The sequence below is a fragment of the Schistocerca nitens genome, chromosome 2, assembly GCF_023898315.1.
Source record: "Schistocerca nitens isolate TAMUIC-IGC-003100 chromosome 2, iqSchNite1.1, whole genome shotgun sequence".
Lineage (NCBI taxonomy): Eukaryota > Metazoa > Arthropoda > Insecta > Orthoptera > Acrididae > Schistocerca > Schistocerca nitens.
Window position 1 is genome coordinate 89075256 of NC_064615.1, and position 16553 is coordinate 89091808.

At 43.7% G+C, this 16553-nt stretch overlaps 1 pseudogene; it reads right to left on the minus strand.

The window, feature by feature from the left end:
• Positions 1-4212: 4212 nt before the first annotated feature.
• LOC126238108 (5S ribosomal RNA) lies at positions 4213-4329 on the minus strand (annotated as a pseudogene).
• Between the last annotated feature and the right edge of the window lie 12224 nt (positions 4330-16553).

Here is a 16553-nt window from a genome sequence, read left to right on the forward strand (position 1 = left end):
GTCATTTTTTATCTGTAGTTCACTCTTGCTATTTGACTTTACATGGTGTCATTTTGTCATTTACTGATAATGAGTCAATCTGTTGATGCTAGAAAATGGAGTGCCAAATGGAGAAATCGGAACATTCCCGGTATATCCATTCGTCTGAGTTCAATAGAAGGGTGACAGTAGCGGAGGCAGCAAGAAACTTTGCGCCGTGTATGAGAGTAATGCCATTGGACAGAGCACTGGAAGAAAATCGTTTTCTGATCTGAAGAAGGATCGTTTTGGCATTACTGGCTCTGGAAGTTCAGGAAGACCTACGGGGCTCGATGAAGATCATTTAAACTTGTTAATACGCAATGATCCACGTCATTGGACTCTAGAACCTGCAGATATGATGAACTATGACCATTCCACCATCGTGAAACGTAATTGGGTGTGTGAGTACCACATGCTCTAAGCCACAATCAGAAAAATCTGCCTGCTCGTCATCAGGTGGCCAGGGAACAGCTCTGATCATTCCCATCCCGCATCGTTAATGGTGATGAAGAATGGTGTCTTTATGCTAACGTAAGGAAAAGGAAGGTATGTCTGAGCACAAACAAAGCAGCAACTCCCCTTAGAAAGATCTGCCCGCATCCATAAAGGGCATCTTGTGGGACAGTGCCAGTTTGGTGTACTACGAATTGCTTCCTCGAGGTGTAACTATCACCATTTACATTTGTTGTCAACAACTGTGACCTCTTGCAGACGTAATCCAAAAACAGCGACCACGAAGATTACGCGATGTGATGATACTCTACAATAACGCCCGCGCGCATTCTGCTTGACTGGCAAGAAACACTATACAAGTATTGGATTTGAAAGTCATTCCACACATATCTTGTTCAAGTGATCTTGCACCCTCAGATTTCCCCTATTTCGCTCTCTCTCGAACAAGTTTCAAGGCACTTCCTTTCCAGATGAAAATGCTCTCCGAACATGGCTCGACGAATTCGTCGCCTCTAGATCGCGTGATTTCTACAGTCGCGGAATCGACAAGTTCCCCCACCGCTGACAGTCTTGTAAGTAGTGAAGGAGATTATATTATTGATGAATAAAGAGTCTCTGTTATCTTCATCCGTTGTGTTTATTAAACTTATGGGAAAACTCTATGAACTTACACACCAACCCAATAATTAATAACGAAACCTCCATAAGTTAACAATGTTGTTCAATACTATTTAGAGGCAGAGTCATTCTTACAAATAGATTGAATCTAAAGTGAAATAAAGTAACTAAAATTAAAATAATTCTGGCAGTCTCATATCGAATAAATTAAGTTCACTCATTTCATATCTTTGTCTATTGTAGTAAGGGTATTATGTGATGGCATCGTGCAGTTGCTTGTTTGATTCTGCACATTTTCATAGTAATTACAACGAATTGAAATTACCTAATTTGCCATGACCAGTAGTTTAGTTCACACAAGTAAACATTAATTTCAAGTTACGTAATTTATTGTCAAAACAAAAGATATACCTCCAGTCAGCGAATTACTCTTTAATAACGAGTTAAGTACCCTTCTTTTCCCGATCAACATATTTCAGTCTTTATGAGATCAAAAAATTGTTTTCTTCATTCAGTGTTATTTCACAACGTTTTACGTTGTCAGAAACGTGTGTCAACCACGCATACAGCCAAACGGTAACGTATTCATTTCTGTCCGCATCATTCATCAGATATTAGACAGACAGTGCTCAACTGACCTGGCGACCGTATTAATTAATTTCTGTATTATGTCAATTACATTTGTTGTGAACTCTTTGAGTCATGTGGTGCACCTTTTTATCTCGCATTTTATGTGAAAGACGGTACTGTTTTAAGAATCGAGCGAGATCCAAATAAGTAGAAAGAGCAGTAGCAGAACAGATTATTCAATAGAGCAACTTGTTGTACACTTGCCTTCACTAACCGGTCAACATTTTCTTCGGAGGCGAAAGCCTTGTCCAAATTCAAACTCATTAGTAATTTGGGATCACGGTCATATTTTCACATTAACAGATTAGTAAGGGGGGTGGTTACAAGTTCATGGGCGGTTCCTTAGGAAATAAAGAAAAAAGAGTTTTTTACTATTTTTTCGTACCAAAACCGAGCCGTCCGGATTACACGACAGGTATGCACAACAGATGGCTGAAATTTTCGGTTTAAACTCCTAAGATTGCCCGCATCTCGTGGTCGTGCGGTAGCGTTCTCGCTTCCCACGCCCGGGTTCCCGGGTTCGATTCCCGGCGGGATCAGGGATTTTCTCTGCCTCGTGATGGCTGGGTGTTGTGTGATGTCCTTAGGTTAGTTAGGTTTAAGTAGTTCTAGGTTCTAGGGGACTGATGACCATAGATGTTAAGTCCCATAGTGCTCAGAGCCAACTCCTAAGATTCTTATCTCTAATACCAGGAGTAATTAATGTAGGTACAAATATCTTATGTTCCAATAAAAGCACCAGCTCATAATCTGTGAAATTATTGTATCTACGTGTGTCACCTTATTAGGTGAACTACATGTTAAAGTAAATTGGAGGGTATTTGTTTCCAACATACGGCCGAAATACGCAATAGATAAATGAAAAGATTGTGGTTGACTCAAAAAATTTGCAATAATTTCATACAATTTCTCTGTTCCCTTTTCCATGACGGGAATAACTGAAGGAAAGAAACTGGCGCCAGATGCGACCTTGCACTTTCCGCTGTTCTTTGAGTTGAATCAGCAAAGTCAAATGACTAATGTACGCAGCTTTCACACATAAGCCGTATAAGCTGTAACGTTCCAAGTATCCGTTCCTGCAGAATACTCGCAGAGCGTTACTTGTAACTCACTTGAAAAAGTGGGCACTCAGTCATGTGTTAACCAATACTGGATAAGTGTGTTCTAAAATCTCTGATGTTGTTGCGTTAGATTACGAGAATTAGTTGCCGAAAATCAACCCTTAGCCGCCTTCCAGCGATTTCACGTTACAGTACTCCATACAACTCGATGTTTACCTATTGCTTCATTGGCTTGGTGGAGAAAGCTGTTTCAGAACATCATTTAGTAGCGGATAACGTGTGATACTATTGACGGGTGATACTGATGACAACGGTAGGCAATACGTATTAAGCCTGGATTCAGGATCCTGACAGCTATCCGATATCTTTAACTTCATGGAAGGAATAAATCGTCCACTGCAAACTTTCTATAAAAATGAGGAAACTATTGTAAAAGTAGGGAAGCTGGCAGAAATAACAAGTTCAGAGGCTGCAGTCCAAAAGTTATTTAGTTACAAGATATAAGGCGTTGTATTGGAAAACATTATTTTGATGTTGCTGTTCTCAGTGACTGGAGAAGGGTTATTTGTTAAAGTATTACTTTAGAGGCATTTAGTAACATTATTGTCGGGGGAGGTGGGGCAAGTTCGGGTGGGAGGTTACTCTCGCCGCGTTCGTTGTATTCGATAAGTCACTTTTGCCTCCTGGGTCGTGGTAAATGGCAAGCACGCCAGGGAGCTCAATCTTCGTAGACTGGGTATGGTTTCAGCGAGGAGTGCAAATGTCTGTAAACGAAGGGCAACTTCAAAGTGTGCCACCTGACTGTGGGGTGGATGGCTGTTGAGGTGGAACAGTTGCTATTGCGCAACCTACGAGTATGCGGACCCTGCCGAGCCTTAGCTGTGTAAGCAAGTGGGCTCTGTCTGGGGGAACTCCTTTATCTCTAGCTGTTCATGAAAACTTTATTTCATCCACAAATTCTCAGACTATTATTTCCTATGGCTCCTCTGGTCCTCTGGGCAGTGAAAACATCCGTCCAGCGAAGAGAGAATAGGACGGTAGCACTCCTGAGACAACACCGTTTAAAGTTAAAGCAGTGTACCGTAACAGGACACGTCCGTGTGTCAAAATGTGTTTCTGTGACAAGAAGAGAAGGAGATACGTTCGAGAACGTTCTGCCCTTCTAAATTTAAAAACATCTCATCAGTTTGGTCGGGACCCTTATTAAGTGGCTACCTTGTCGAACATGCACTCCGTCTTCAGGCCACAAATGGCCCATCGGGACCATCCGACCGCCGTGTCATCCTCAGATGAGGAGGCGGATAGGAGGGGTGTGTCGTCAGCACACCGCTCTCCCGGTCGTTATGATGGTTTTCTTTGACCGGAGCCGCTACTATTCGGTCGAGTAGCTCCTCAATGGGCATCACGAGGCTGAGTGCACCCCGAAAAATGACAACAGCGCATGGCGGCTGGATGGTCACCCATCCAAGTGCCAGCCACGCCCGACAGCGCTTAACTTCGGTGATCTCACGGAAACCGGTGTATCCACTGTGGCAAGGCCGTTGCCTTGTCCAACATAGCTACTAGAAAAAAAATATCGCAACAAGCCACGACCTCCTTTTGTCAAAACAATTGAGTTGACATCCCATTGTAATAGAACTGCGCCGTACTCTTAACTACAGTGTAGGAGCAGTAATATTCAGTAATGGCATGTATATGAACAATACAGTCCTTAAGGAGGAGTGGTCTGATGAAGGAGTCATTGAAGAGTGAAAACTAAGGTGTCACCTTAATGGAATAGTGCAACAAATGTATCAGTTATTTGGCATACGATTTGCCATTTTTGCCATATTGTATTTAGCTGGGTCTCTATGACTAAAAATCAGACAGTACAAGTCTCACAGTGCTCAGAGCCATTTGAACAATTTTACTGCTCGTAAGTATAGCACCTTTACGAAATTGGGATAATGATGAACATTGGAAAAGTTCAAGGAAGAGCAGCCTTTTCTTTCACTATCGCGAAATATGGGACAGAGTGCCCACCCACCTCAGGCAGCTTTCGACAATCACGTCCAGACGTTGCTGATAAGGTGTTTCGTTTACAAAATTCAGATAATCTGGTTACTTTTGACCTGACGCCAAAAGAACAGAATGGTAGCTCTGCGGCTTCGTAGTGACTGGCTGTTTCGTTTACACTGTTCGTATCGTTCGTATACTTTTGATCGTAGCACCAATAGAACAAGGTGATTTTAGAGGTACATACTGACTCGCTGTTATGTTTCAACGGCTGGTGATTTGCCGTGAAAGGTGAGAGGGATAGAGGACTGAGGTGTGGTGACGTCATGCATTCAAGGTCAAAGGTCAGTATGTACGAGTATTCATTCCAGGAGTGGACGTTCAAGATCATAGATGACGTCATGTATTCAATGTCAACGTCCCTGACTACGCCATTATCATTCGTTCCCCGGACACAACTACTGCTAATTTGTAAAATACACTCCTGGAAATTGAAATAAGAACACCGTGAATTCATTGTCCCAGGAAGGGGAAACTTTATTGACACATTCCTGGGGTCAGATACATCACATGATCACACTGACAGAACCACAGGCACATAGACACAGGCAACAGAGCATGCACAATGTCGGCACTAGTACAGTGTATATCCACCTTTCGCAGCAATGCAGGCTGCTATTCTCCCATGGAGACGATCGTAGAGATGCTGGATGTAGTCCTGTGGAACAGCTTGCCATGCCATTTCCACCTGGCGCCTCAGTTGGACCAGCGTTCGTGCCGGACGTGCAGACCGCGTGAGACGACGCTTCATCCAGTCCCAAACATGCTCAATGGGGGACAGATCCGGAGATCTTGCTGGCCAGGGTAGTTGACTTACACCTTCTAGAGCACGTTGGGTGGCACGGGATACATGCGGACGTGCATTGTCCTGTTGGAACAGCAAGTTCCCTTGCCGGTCTAGGAATGGTAGAACGATGGGTTCGATGACGGTTTGGATGTACCGTGCACTATTCAGTGTCCCCTCGACGATCACCAGTGGTGTACGGCCAGTGTAGGAGATCGCTCCCCACACCATGATGCTGGGTGTTGGCCCTGTGTGCCTCGGTCGTATGCAGTCCTGATTGTGGCGCTCACCTGCACGGCGCCAAACACGCATACGACCATCATTGGCACCAAGGCAGAAGCGACTCTCATCGCTGAAGACGACACGTCTCCATTAGTCCCTCCATTCACGCCTGTCGCGACACCACTGGAGGCGGGCTGCACGATGTTGGGGCGTGAGCGGAAGACGGCCTAACGGTGTGCGGGACCGTAGCCCAGCTTCATGGAGACGGTTGCGAATGGTCCTCGCCGATGCCCCAGGAGCAACAGTGTCCCTAATTTGCTGGGAAGTGGCGGTGCGGTCCCCTACGGCACTGCGTAGGATCCTACGGTCTTGGCGTGCATCCGTGCGTCGCTGCGGTCCGGTCCCAGGTCGACGGGCACGTGCACCTTCCGCCGACCACTGGCGACAACATCGATGTAATGTGGAGACCTCACGCCCCACGTGTTGAGCAATTCGGCGGTACGTCCACCCGGCCTCCCGCATGCCCACTATACGCCCTCGCTCAAAGTCCGTCAACTGCACATACGGTTCACGTCCACGCTGTCGCGGCATGCTACCAGTGTTAAAGACTGCGATGGAGCTCCGTATGCCACGGCAAAGTGGCTGACACTGACGGCGGCGGTGCACAAATGCTGCGCAGCTAGCGCCATTCGACGGCCAACACTGCGGTTCCTGGTGTGTCCGCTGTGCCGTGCGTGTGATCATTGCTTGTACAGCCCTCTCGCAGTGTCCGGAGCAAGTATGGTGGGTCTGACACACCGGTGTCAATGTGTTCTTTTTTCCATTTCCAGGAGTGTAGTATAAGTGTGAAAATATCCTACAATTTTGATAATTATTTGTCAGTGTGGTTCCCATGTGTGGGTCTGTATTCAGACATTTTTCTTATGATAAATGAAGGTAAAAGACATTATTAAATGTGGAAATATCCTGATTGACCACTGTGAAGAAAAATGTGAACATTTCTTCTTTTTGCCGTAGGAAAATGAAGCGAAGCTCGAAATTATCTTTGATTGCCCACAAAAAGCATGTCTTTATTCCTATGGAAATAATATTGGTACAGTGCTTGTAAACACGCCATATGTGGTTATGTTCTCACCCAACTTGTAAACAGATTCACAAAACGTTATACCACCGACGATATTGGGACGGGACTGACATACGCCACGGCTGCTCTGAATTCTCCAAATGACTAAGTGCACACACATGTCGTACGTGTGAGAAGTGAGATAGGAAACTTTAATATTACCCAAGCCCAGCCAAGGATGAGCTGTCAAATGAGGAAACGTGAAAACTACTGCCAGTACGATTCACCGCCTTAAAGGGTGAAATAACAGCTTGTGTGCGTGTTTGAACGATGCACAGCAATGGATTTCCAAGAAACGGACGTGTCATATCTTGACATGGCAACAGAGGTGAGTGTGTAGAGCGCGGGGTTAAAGAGGATCATGTGCGGTTAGAGAGGAGTACCGTAGCATGTGAAAGCACCACAGCAGGAGGCGGCTGCCTTCTTGTTAGAAGACTTTCATTTTACAGTCGTCTCGTTTGACACTGGCCGTCACGAATTCCTCGTCTCTAGTAGTAATCTCTTTATCTCAGAGTAGCTATTACGCACAACAAATCAAATGATTCCCATTACGAAATTCGTCTGTCTGTAGAACAAGTAGAGCCCAGTTTCCCATAGTATCGAGCGGAAGAATTCAAACAAAAGCTGTGTTTCACGTTAAGGCTTTTCGGCCGCCGATATATAATACCTCCTCTGTTGAAAGGCACCTATTCGTTCGTTAGACAAAATAATGATTTAGCAATTTTATCAGGGCCCTAAGGGAATGCCATTCCGCTCCTTGCTCGTGCAAGGAATAGTGGAAATTGGAATTCTTACTCAGTGAGCCATCTCACGACGAGAAGTGCTTCCACTCTTCCGTTAGTTAGTTTAAGGTTCCAAAAAATATCTGAATTATTCTTTTATCTAAATTATGTGGAACAAGTCGATTTAGATGATATGAATACATTTTTTAGTCGTACTCATGCAACTAAACTCATCAACAAGTCTTGTTTTCAAGTTACCGTTTTTTAAAAACAAATTTGTTCATACAATGGAAGTTGTCCAGAAGAAATGCTTTTGGGTTAGATTTCATTATGTTGTAACGTTGTTACTTTAATTTGCTATGAATGCGGTGCTGATAGACAATAAAAGCGGGTTAAAAGCTGTGAGTTGTCTGCGGAAGTTTACCTTGCATTACTGCGCAACTGTTTCACCAGGTATCCAGTCTAGCTTACCAAATTCCTAACCAGACTAACATTAATTATAATCTTTTAATAGTCATACGACAACCGAATTTAAATAACAAGAAATAAATCAGTTTATATTTCGAAATTTATGTTAACGTTTGTAAGTAGGCTGTTTAGGTTTTTTTATTGGTAACGCCACCTCTGTATGAAAATCACTGGCTGTGCTGTGTGCAGTCTGTGGCTGCTTTGCATTGTTGTAATACTCGCCATTGTAGTGTTAGGCAGCTGGCTGTGAACAGCGCGTAGCGTTGCGCAGTTGGAGGTGAGCCGCCAGCAGTGGTGGATGTGGGGAGAGAGATGGCGGAGTTTTGTAATTTGTCATGAACTGCTATATATATTATGACTATTAAGGTAAATACATTGTTTGTTCTCTATTAAAATCTTTCATTTGCTAACTATGCCTATCAGTAGTTAGTGCCTTCCGTAGTTTGAATCTTTTATTTAGCTGGCAGTAGTGGCTCTCGCTGTACTGCAGTAGTTCGAGTAACGAAGATTTTTGTGAGGTAAGCGATTTGTGAAACGCATAGGTTAATGTTAGTCAGGGCCATTCTTTTGTAGGGATTTCTGAAAGTCAGATTGCGTTGCGCTAAAAATATTGTGTGTCAGTTTAAGCACAGTCATGTATAAGTGTTCAAAAGGGGATGTTTCACATTGATCACTGAAATTTCAGCATATTAAACGTGAGTCATAACTAAGCTGGTGCCTTATTTAGGACTGTGAAAATGCGAGTTTGTAATCTTACGGAACACATCAAATATGGACCCACGATTGGGAGACTGCATACAACACTGCATTCATAAAATAACACACGAAGAACGTTGAAACATATGCAAGAGGAAATTAACCACAACCAACCGATTCAATTTTCACCCAAAGAAGTTACGTTCGTAGCACAATCCTGTCCGTCATGTAATTACCACACACTGGTATACTAAATTCATACTAACTCTCTGTGAAATCTTCCCGAAAAGAATAGCTGAGGGCTACTTTGATGATTATACCACATGCTTCACGTGGTCAACTTGGTTTACACAAAGAATGTGACTCCACAATAATTTTGATAATTAAAATAAATTAGATCGAAAAGCAATTTACAAAAGAAAAACCTCGAACTGGTTACTAACGTCTTACTATTAACCTGATGGGTCAAACAATTGTATAAGCACGTGGTACTGGTCTCGCAAAGTACACCCCACGTGGGTTGAACATAAAGAAAAGTTGCTATATTGGAAAATATTGGCAAGACGAGACGTTATAATCTCAAGCACATTCGCATTTAAGATTGATGATCTTAGTTAGAGTTACTGATCAACACGTGGTTCCACTTTACTCACAAAGTAGTGACAAAGCAACTACCGGAAGATATTCTGAACTTCACACGCGAATTACACTGCGTTGCAATTTAAGATAACATTAGATATTTTAGAGCTAAACCTGAAATAAAGGTGATTAAATTTTCAGTTAGGCTGAACTCAAGAAATCCATTGTCCTACGGACTTAGCAGACACGCGCTTAGCCGGAGATCTTACCACTTCAGACGCTCGCCACGGACAGACAGCCCTGCGCTCCTACCGAGCGTGCTTCCCAAATACAAACGGAAGTGACCAGAGACGCAGCTTCCTATACCAACATGACAAGGGATAGACAGGACCATACTAAGCATAGAAACCTCTCTGCTTTTAGAAAGCGTAGCTACCTGTTCCGACGTTGGTCCTACTGTTCTCTAGCAGACAGGCTTTTCTGCCACCATCCAACATGCAACTACAAATGCATTTGCTCATTCATCCTCTCACACAGAAGGGAAGGGGGATGACAGTATTTTATCATATACAGTATATGAAAGAAAGCGAATGTAGGTTCCGTATGAGACTGTGTGACATGAATTACATATAAACTGTGTTTTAAAGTGTAGTAGTGTGACAGATCGTTCTTGTTTATGTGTAAAAGTAACACGTTCCTCTACTCAGTCTCCTCCCAGATAGTCAGAAACGCCACAGTAAATTTAGAAGAGGAGTTTATGCCGTAAATGACAACAGATTTAAGAAATTAACATGAAAGGAATCCAACAGAGACCCTTCAATGCCATTGGTCAGAAGATCAAAACTTGTTGTTGGGTCATACTCAACTCCTTGCTGAACCAATAACGGCTTTAATAATGGGTAATAATGGGAGTATTGTCCTCTTGTTTTGTAGTAATGAACATCGTTATTCTTGTCAACTTATGATTGATTAATTGCGACGAATTTCATTGGTGAATATGTGTATTGTGGGGGTGAAGGTGTATTGCCTAACTCATTGAAGAGGTACCTATATGACGACGTGGGTAACCTCCACGTATCATTCTTACAGCTCGCTTTTGCCCAAACAGTACTTTCTAAGTGGTGAATTACCCCAGAAAATTATTCCATAAGTCATTAGTGAGTAGAAATGAGCTTGTTTTTATGACTAGCAATTATACAAAGGGCAAAAGTGTCTGAACTAAAGTGTTTTAGTAGCTCACTAACATGCTTCTGCCCATTTAAGTTTCCATGATCATGTGTACCCACACATTTTTAGCAGTCTACACTATTTACTGACTCCTGTTCATCAACTCTATCAGTTGTTGGTGTTACTTTTTGCTATACAGACCTGAATATACTGTGTTTTCTCAAGATTAACGGAGAGTCCATTTTTGGAGAACCATTAATTAATTCTTTGAAAAACACCATAAAAAATCTTTTCTGTGGCTCCCTATGTAATGGGATTTGTTGTAACACTAGTATCATTAGCAGTATGTACCAATTCTGCTTGTTGAATGTTAAGTGGAAGGTCATTCACTTACATAAGGATTAGTAGTGGGCACAAAATTGAACCCTGTGGTACGCGATTTCTTCCCAGGACTTATATTCTCTATTCCTCCAGCGTTGTTTGAATTATTCAGTACAATTTTTTGCAGTCTATTACTTAAGAATGATTTTAACCACTTGTCTGTTAAGCCATTCATTCCATAAAACTTGACTTTCTTCCTAGAATTTAACTTGATGTACATAATGAAACTTCTTGGAAAGACCACAAAAAATATGAACTGGTGATATTTTATTATTTAAGGCTTCTGATATTTGAGGAGTGAATGTGTAAGTGATATTCTCAGCTGAGCAACCTCTCTGAAATACCAACTGTGATATACTGAGTAAACTGTTTGTATTTGAACGTTAAACTTCTCTTGAGTATATTACTTTTTCGCACCCTTTGGAAAAAGATGCCAGTAAGAAAACTGGAGGATATTTATTTAAGATTTTCATGCTGTCTTTCTTTTGAAGAGTGTTAACACTCGCGTATTTTATTCTGTGTAGCAAATGTTCCTGTGTCAGTGATGCATTACATAAATCACTAACAACATTTCTTATTAAAGCAGACCAACTTTTCAAAATTCTGTAAGAACATTACTTATTAATGCAGATAAACTTTTCATAATTCTCTTAGAAATTCCATGAGCACCACATGAGCTCTTAGTTATTAGAATTTACGTAATTCTATTAATTTCAGGGAATGATCTTGGTGCTACTCTTGTAAATGACCTTGGTTTTCTAGAAAATACGTTAAGAAATTGCTGCCTGGTGCTGCTGTTCAGCCGAGATTAAATGACAAGGTAGGGGTGCCTTTATGTCCAATTGTTAGATATCGGCGCGCCCACCTAAAAGTTGGTGAAGTATGTAGGGGATGTTCTTTGTCCCTATGTCAGCAAATGTAAATATCATATTTGTGTATAAGCGGAATTTATTCGGCAGTTTCACTCGACGAATCCTTAGGATTAATCACTAAAATGATGAGAAGAAGTTAGGAGCTGTATTATCATGCGCTTACTTCAACTTACTTTTTATTTAGTACAATTGTTATGCAAAACTGACGGAATAGTGATGGATAGTCCCTTATCACACGTAGTTGTTAATTTTTCTGCAGAAAAGTTGTATGACATTATTATACACTCCGGGAAATGGTAAAAAGAGCACATTGACACCGGTGTGTCAGACCCACCATACTTGCTCCGGACACTGCGAGAGGGCTGTACAAGCAATGATCACACGCACGGCACAGCGGACACACCAGGACCCGCGGTGTTGGTCGTCGAATGGCGCTAGCTGCGCAGCATTTGTGCACCGCCGCCGTCAGTGTCAGCCAGTTTGCCGTGGCATACGGAGCTCCATCGCAGTCTTTAACACTGGTAGCATGCCGCGACAGCGTGGACGTGAACCGTATGTGCAGTTGACGGACTTTGAGCGAGGGCGTATAGTGGGCATGAGGGAGGCCGGGTGGACGTACCGCCGAATTGCTCAACACGTGGGGCGTGAGGTCTCCACAGTACATCGATGTTGTCGCCAGTGGTCGGCGGAAGGTGCACGTGCCCGTCGACCTGGGACCGGACCGCAGCGACGCACGGATGCACGCCAAGACCGTAGGATCCTACGCAGTGCTGTAGGGGACCGCACCGCCACTTCCCAGCAAATTAGGGACACTGTTGCTCCTGGGGCATCGGCGAGGACCATTCGCAACCGTCTCCATGAAGCTGGGCTACGGTCCCGCACACCGTTAGGCCGTCTTCCGCTCACGCCCCAACATCGTGCAGCCCGCCTCCAGTGGTGTCGCGACAGGCGTGAATGGAGGGATGAATGGAGACGTGTCGTCTTCAGCGATGAGAGTCGCTTCTGCCTTGGTGCCAATGATGGTCGTATGCGTGTTTGGCGGCGTGCAGGTGAGCGCCACAATCAGGACTGCATACAACCGAGGCACACAGAGCTAACACCCGGCATCATGGTGTGGGGAGCGATCTCCTACACTGGCCGTACACCACTGGTGATCGTCGAGGGGACACTGAATAGTGCACGGTACATCCAAACCGTCATCGAACCCATCGTTCTACCATTCCTAGACCGGCAAGGGAACTTGCTGTTCCAACAGGACAATGCACGTCCGCATGTATCCCGTGCCACCCAACGTGCTCTAGAAGGTGTAAGTCAACTACCCTGGCCAGCAAGATCTCCGGATCTGTCCCCCATTGAGCATGTTTGGGACTGGATGAAGCGTCGTCTCACGCGGTCTGCACGTGCAGCACGAACGCTGGTCCAACTGAGGCGCCAGGTGGAAATGGCATGGCAAGCCGTTCCACAGGACTACATCCAGCATCTCTACGATCGTCTCCATGGGAGAATAGCAGCCTGCATTGCTGCGAAAGGTGGATATACACTGTACTAGTGCCGACATTGTGCATGCTCTGTTGCCTGTGTCTATGTGCCTGTGGTTCTGTCAGTGTGATCATGTGATGTATCTGACCCCAGGAATGTGTCAATAAAGTTTCCCCTTCCTGGGACAACGAATTCACGGTGTTCTTATTTCAATTTCCAGGAGTGTAGTTTGGCCACATGGAAACGACACCCTTATCCGTTTCTTAGAAAATTTTAATTCGCTTCACCCCAGCACTAAGTTTACAATGGATGTGGAAAGCTCTCAATTGTAGATGTTCTTGTCTAGAAACGAAACGACGATGCTCTGGCGTATATGATCCACCGCAAACTTCCGCATATTGTCCATTACTTGCATGCGAATAGGCGTCACTCGCCAAACAAAGTACTGGGTTCCTTAGGAAGCTAGTTCAAAGAGCATATACCATGTCTGGTATGGAGAGGTTACGCAGAAACTGAACACTTAGTCTATAATGAAACAAAACGGATTCTCTGAGAAGCAAATGCTTCGTGCCTGAGAATTCTAATCGTCACTGTACGCGCAGCAATTTGAACGTACATAAGTTGCTTACCTACCATGTTCTGGGAGCTTGCCATCTAAATTAGCGAACAGAGTTTCATGTGTCAGTTAAGGTTAGTGCCAGTTGTGGTTCTGCTTAAGATGATATGGGGCTGAGGAAGCTCTCGCTTTGTAAGATTCCATAGCAATATGGTAATTCATACATTGGCCACACTATTCATACAGATAGGTCAGAGGTGCCGAGTATCGACGCCACGTAACGTTACAATAATCCGAAAAATCTGCATTACTTAACCGCTTCTCGTTACTGGAATAGTGTTCTGAATGAATCCACTGAAATTACGTTGGCTTCCAGTCTTATTGATAAGTACAAGGACTAGCTGCAGAACTCATGGATCCCTGCGCCAGCGTACATTAAAACACGATGTTCTTTCACCCAACTGGCATGATACTTTTGTGGTGTCTAGGAAGCCTGCATGCTCGGTTCGCTAGACAAACTTTCAAACAAATTGTATTAATGAGTTTTATTAGAAAATCAAAATTACGATACTTAACTTTTGTAACTACACAGATGTGTCGCAAGCAAAGGGCGACATACAAAATAACCAATCTGCTTCAGTATAGACAACTCCAAGTCTGTGCTACATAGAGAGTACAACTGAAGTGACTGAAGTTGAGGCTGCTATAGAACTGGGCCGACATCAGTCGGTCGCGGCGCTTATGTCTTCTTCATGTAGGGGCCGCTGCTGTCGCGTTGTCGTCCTGGAGAGGGGTCGGTCAGCGTGCGATTGGCTGACGTCTTCCCACAGCCTTCTCTTCTCTATCGTTCCCGACTGGCGTGCCGGCTCCTCACGTTACGCCATGACAACTTTGACCACTAGTTACGGCAGTGATACCTGGATTTTGTTTGCGTTCATTACCGGCAGCATTGCTCGTGTCCTCTGCAGTGGAGACAGCACTTACCGCAAGTGGAGCAAGCGCCGGTTGCTGTCTGCTAGTCTAAAAACGAGCGCTATCTCCAGAGTAGCTTCAGAACGAAGAGAATAAAAGCGACCGCTCACCTGAAGATGATGGCCAGCTGAGACACTGAAAGATGCGTCATCTTAAAGATCCGGCTGCTACCCAAGCCTATCGTAGTTTATTTCACCGGAAGCCCTATGTGGCGCAGCGACAGGAGACAAACCGCTGCACATCAGTGGGCCGGTCGATCGCATTTTCAAGCTAACACAACCATCAATGCTAGCCAACCACTAGCAACCGACATGGGCACTCACTGGCAGCTACTAAAGACGAGGCACTTCAGTCGAAATCGACGAAGATTTCACCGTTGAGGAATTTCATATCCTCCTGGGTGCTCAGTATGGCCTACTATTCTACATTTTGCTAACACGTCACGTAGACTTCACGATAGTCAATGGTCGCAGAGGGCCATGATGTCGTGAAATTCATAAAGTCTGGAACTTTCTGTACTCTTTTGTTGGTGAATCCTTCTTTCGTGCCCTACCTCATAATCACGGGTAGGAACAATAATCTGTCTATAGTTCTTTCCACATAGAGCAGTAATATGATTGTGCAGTTCAAATGTTGAACCTCTTGCAGTCTGTTAATGTTAGCGAGGAAAATCTGTTGCTACGCTCGCAGGTTGGAATCCTGCCTCGGGAATGGGTGTGTGTGATGCCCTTAGGTTAGTTAGGTTTATGTAGCTCTAAGTTCTAGGGGACTGATGATCTCAGATGTTAAGTCCCATAGTGCTCAGAGCCAACTGAACCATTTTGACAATGTTACGAAAGATTTATGAACGGGAATAATGGCAAAAGGATATCAGGTGGACTCCATTGACGCCACTGGCGTTCCACCAGTGCGACTTGGCAAAGGAACATTGGTCCAGCTACATAGCTACACTGGGGCAACACTTTACAGTACAGAGTGCAGAAGGTAATGCAGGTTCTCATGCCTACATGACGGGGCAATAATTATATCCGGACAAGGACCTACATGTATTGGATTAAAGGAAGTGAAGTACAAATAAAATAATTTTTTTAAATAAGATTCCAGAGGTGGCGGCAAGCTATTTTTTATTTTACTGAATCTTTTATTGGACAGATATAAAATTTTAAAAAAATTACAAATAATTATACTTTGTTTATCCGTGTGCAAAACATATATCCGTCTCTTATACCTACAATAAATAATAATACTAACAACATAATATTTAAACTCAATAGGACATATAAGAAACTTTGAGATTCCTTAAAGAAATGAGTAACCATGCAACAAGGTCTCACTCGAGATTGTAAATTAAAGAGTGTTGAACAGGTCTGTAATCTTTTCTATCACGATAGAGCCCTCGGCAACATTCTTATCTTTCATGGAGCAGATGCAGGTCTGTGTAATGATATTATGCTATTAAAAAATCCCACGTTGGATTGGTGTTATCGGTTATTCAAACGTCTGAACAAACAAAACAAACAGAGCGCGATCTGCTCATGGAAGAACCGGCGTTTTTAAAACGTACCACCATTGTGACGACTAATGTTTCCGTCATAAGGATGAACAGGACTGTAAGAGTCGCCAAGTACTGTGGGTGATTACACAACACAACACCAAAAGGGAGCATGCCAAATTTCGTTTCAAATCGTGATCTA